Source organism: Otolemur garnettii, unplaced genomic scaffold (assembly GCF_000181295.1).
Source record: "Otolemur garnettii isolate 467f Iridium unplaced genomic scaffold, OtoGar3 scaffold00014, whole genome shotgun sequence".
Taxonomy (NCBI): domain Eukaryota; kingdom Metazoa; phylum Chordata; class Mammalia; order Primates; family Galagidae; genus Otolemur; species Otolemur garnettii.
Genome location: NW_003852409.1, coordinates 14,672,997 through 14,678,214, shown reverse-complemented (window position 1 = coordinate 14,678,214; position 5,218 = coordinate 14,672,997).

Below are 5,218 nucleotides of genomic sequence, written 5' to 3'. Positions count from 1 at the left end.
TTTGGATATTTTTTCTTTCCATTCTTGAGATACTTTACTAAGAAGATTGTGTTTCAGCTTCATCCAGATAAGCATAAAAGATATAAAGTCTCCATCTTTTCTTATGGCTAAATAGAACTCCATGGTATACTTATGCCACAGTTTATTAATCCATTCATGGATTGATGGACACTTGGGTTGCTTCCACATCTTGGTGACTGTGAATTGACCTACAATAAACATTCTAGTGCAATAGTCTTTGTGGTGAAAGGATATTTGTTCTGGGTAGATAGCTAGTAATAGGATTGCAGGATCAAATGGAAAATTGACTTTTAGTTCCTTAAGAATTTTTCATACTTCTTTCCATAAAGGCTGAATTAGTTTACAAGTCCACCACCAGTGCAAAAGTGTTCTCTTCTCTCTACATCCACACCAGCATCTGTAGATTCGCGACTTCGATGTGGGCTAATCTCACTGGAGTTAGGTGATATCTCAGAGTGGTTTCGATTTGCATTTCTCTGATAATTAGAGACAATTAGCATTTTTTCATGGGTGTGTTGGCCATTCATCTGTCATCTTCAGAGAAGTTTCTGTTCAAGTCTCTTGCCTACTTAAAAATTGGGTTATTTGTTCTTTTTTTATTGATTAGTTTGAATTCTCTGTGTAGTCTAGTAATCAGCCCTTTGTCAGATTCATAACATGCAAAAATCTTCTCCCATTCTGAAAGTTGTCTGTTTGCTTTACTTGTGGTACCCTTAGCTATGCAGAAGCTTTTTAGCTTGATCATGTCCCATTTATTTATCTTTGGTGTTGTTGCTGTTGCTAAGGTGGTCTTCTTCCTAAAATTTTTCCCAGGACAATATTGTCAAGTATTTTACCCACACTCTTTTCTAGAATTTTTATTGCTTTGTGTTTTAATTATAAATCTTTATCCAGTGAGAGTCAATTTTTGTCAATAGTGAGAGGTGCAGGTCCAGTTTCAGTCTTCTATATGTGGCTAACCAGTTCTCACAGCACCATTTATTAAATAGGGACTCTTTTCTGTAGTGCATGCTTTCATTTGGTTTATAAAAGATCAAATGATGATACATGGCTGGGTTCATCTCTACATTCTCTATTCTATTCTGTAGATTTATATCTCTATTTTCGTGCCAGTACACTGCTGATTTGATAACTATAGACTTGTAGTATAATCTGAAGTCTGATAACGTGATACCTCCAGATTTGTTTTTATTTCTAAAAATCGTATTGGCTCTTCAAGTTTTCTTCTGGTTCCATATGAAATGAAGTACTAGTTTTTCAAGTTCTTCAAAGTATGATGTTGGTGCTTTGATGAGGATTGCATTAAATCTGAAGATTGCTTTGGGTAGTACGGACATTTTAATCAGCATGGTATGTTCTTCCATTCATTAACATCTTTTGCTATTTGTTTTCTCAGGATTTCATTGTTCTCTTTATAGAGATCTTTTATGTCCTTTATTAGATATATTCCTTCTAGATATATAGAAAGGTATAGAGTCTTTGATTTGATTCTCAGCTTATATTTCATTGGTCTATATGAAGGCTACTGATTTGTGGACATTGATTTTTCATCCCAAGATATTACTATATTCTTTGATCACTTTGTAGTTGAGTCCCTGGGGTTTTTCAGATATAAGACCATATCATCTGCAAAGAGCAAGAGTTTGACCTCCTCTGTCCCTATTTGAATACCCTTGATCTCCATCTCCTGCCTGATTGCAGTGACTGGGACTTCCTGCACTATGTTGAATAGCCATAGCAATAGAGGGCATTCTTGTCTGGTTCCAGTTCTGAGTAGAAATGCTTTCAACTTTACTCCATTCAATATGATATTGGATGTGGGTTTGTTGCAGATGGCCTCTATCAGTTTAAAAAAGTCCTACCTAAGCCTATTTCCTTAAGTGTTCTTATCAAAAAAGAATGCTGGATATATCCAAAAGCCTTTTCTGTATCAATTCAGAGAATCATATAGTCTTTGTTTTTGGTTTTATTTATGTGGTGAATTAGATTTATGGATTTACATATGTTCAACCAATTTTGCATCCCTGAGATAAAACCTACTTGATCATGATATATAACTTTCTATATAAAGAAAGTATTCTGTTTGCTAGGCTCTTAGTGAATATTTTTACATCAATATTTATTAATGATACTGGCCTATAGTTTTTTTTGTTGGATCCTTTTCTGGTTTTTGAATCTGGATGATATTTGCTTTATATAACATGTTGGGGAGGATTTCTTCCTTCTATATGTTTTGGAGTAGGTTATGCAATATAGGTACTAGTTCCTCTTTGAAGGTTTGGTAGAATTCTGGTGTGAAACCGTCAGATCCAGGGCTTTTGTTTTTGGAAGATTTTGTATTGTTAATACAATTTCAGTGCTTGATATAGGTCTATTCAAAATTTTTAATTCTTTCTGGTTAAGTCTAGGAGGGTGGTGTAATTCCAGGTATTGATCCATTTCTTCTACCTTTTCATATTTCTGGGCATAGAATATTTTTTGGTGATTATTGAGAATTTTTTGTATTTCTGTGGTATCTGTTATTTCCCCTTTTTTGTTTCTGATTGAAGTTATTAGAGATCTTAGTTTTCTGTTTCTGGTTAGTCTGACCAAAGGTTTATTTGTTTAATTAATCTTTTCCAAGAACCAACTTCTTTTTTTGCTGAACTTCTGAATGATTCTTGTTTTCAATTTCATTTAATTTTGCTCTAATTTGGTTACTTATTTTCTTCTGCTGGGTTTGGGGCTGGATTGTTCTTTCTTTTACAGTTGTTTGAGATGGTCCATTAGATTGTTGACTTGTTTTCTTGATAAAGACATTTAATGCTATACATTTGCCTCTTAGGATTGCCTTAGCAGTATCCCACATATTTTGATAGCTGGTGGCTTCATTATTGTTTTTTTCATGAAATCTAACGATTTCCTTCTTAATCTCATCTTTGATCTAGCTGTGAAGCATAGGTTATTTAGATTCCATGACTTTATATAGATATAAAGATTTCTGTTACTGTTGAGTTTATCTTTTATTCTGTGATGATCTAAGAAGATACAAGGGATAATTTATATTCTTTTGAATTTGTTGAGGTTAAATTTGTGTCCTAAGACATGGTTAATTTTAGAGGATGATTCATGGACTGATGAGAAGAATGTGTATTCAGTTTTGTTAGGATGAAGTGTTCTGTATATGTCTGTTAAGTCCATTTGTTCTAGGGTCATGTTTAAATCTAGTGTTTCTTTTCAGTTTCTTCTTGGAGGTTCTGTACAGTACTATCAAAGGGGTATTAAAATCTCCAACTATTATGATGCAGGAAGGTATATTGTCAAGATCTTTTCAGCTTTGTTTTATGTATTGAGGAACATTTAGGTTGGGCATGTAAATATTAATTATTGAAATCTACTCATATTGTGTGCTTTCCTTGATAAGTATGTAGTGTCTTTCCTTATTTTTGTTGATTTAAATCCAATTGTATCTGCAAATAAGATTATAAACCCTGCTTTTTTCTGATTTCCATTTGCCAGGATTATTGTTTTTCATCCCTTTACCCTGAATCTTGTTTTATCTTTTGAGGTTAAGTGTGTTTCGTGGAGACAACAGATATTGGGCATGAACTTTTATATCCAGTTAACCAGCCTGTACCTCTTTAAAGGGGTATTAAAGCCATTCACATTTATTGAGAATTGATAGGTAGGGTGAAGTTTTGGTCATTTTGTTTTTCAGAGGTCCAGAGCTTATTTTTACCCCTTGCACCATAGGGAAGCTAGGCTTTGTTCTTTAATTTTTGAGTGTGTTTACTTTGGTGGTGGGCCATCATGCCAGTCAATATGAAGAATGGTTCTGAGTACTTTGTGTGAAGCCGGTCTATTTATGGTAAATTTCCTCAACATTTGCATGTCAGTAAAATATTTGATTTCTGCATCACAAATAAAACTCAGTTTATTAGGATACAGGATCCTGGGCTGAAAACTGTTCTGTTTAAGAAGGTTAAAGGCTGATGATCATTCTCTTCTGGCTTGAAAATTTTCTGCTGAAAGATCTGTGGTCATTCTGATATTTTTTTATAGGATTTTCTCCTTCACATTGACTTTGGCAAAGTTAATTACAATGTGTCTAGGAGATGCTTTGGATTGAGTCATGCTGGGGTTCTAAAACTGTCTACTACCTGAATTTCTGTATCTCTTGCATTGCTTGGGAAATTCTTCACCATAATGTCTTGGAGTAGAGCATCAGTGCCTTTAGGACCATCCTATTCTCCTTTAGGAATCTCTGTAGTTCAGATGTTTGCTCTTTCAGAATATTCCCATAACTCTCTAAGGGAATATTTTGTTTTTGTTCCCTTTTTTCCTGCCTCTTTAAATGATTGGGCTATTCAAAAATCTTTTCTTCAGTTTCTGAAATTCTTTTTTCTCCATGTTCTACTCTATTACTGAGGCTCTCCTCTGTGTTTCAAAGCTCCTCGAATGTCTCTTTCAATTCCTTAAGTTCTGCTATATTTTTTCTCACTATGTCCATATCCTTGGTGACTTTGTCTTTACATTCACTAGTTTTTTAAGAAAACTTTTGGATTTTTTTTTTTTTTTTGATTTCTACTTCTGTCTTCTCCTCAATTCCGGTCATCTTATTGGCCATCCATATTCTGAATTCTAACATTTTAGTGATTTCTCTGTGGATGGCATTTGCTGCTGTATCTCCCTTATATTCTCTTGGGAGAGTTGATCTGCTGTGATTTTTCACGTTTCCAGAATTCTTCTGCTGGCTCCTCCCCATGAGTATTTTCAGCCCTTCTTTTTTTTTTTTTTTGCAGTTTTTGGCTGGGGTTGGGTTTGAACCTGCCACCTCTGGCATATGGGGGTGGTGCCCTACTCTTGTGGGCCACAGGCACTGCCCAGTATTTTCAGCTTTTTAAAAATATTAATTATAACTTTTTAGTTGAAATGATAGGTTGTCCTTGAATCGTTATTGAGAAATAATCTAATTAGGGACCCTATTTGTCAGGGTGAGACTGGATTAGGAGATCCCAGGAACTGGAACTAACCACCCCTTCCCTAATGAGCTGGAGCTTGTGCTTAGGGCCCTTCCCCTACAGCCTCTTGAAGCTCCCTTTATCAGCTGCAATGATAGTCTCTGAGGGCTGGCTGGGTGAAATAGCACCATCTGGTTCCGTCCTGGTGTTTGTCTGTCTGCTACCCAATTCAAAGGAGTGGTGGCATTTCACTGGAA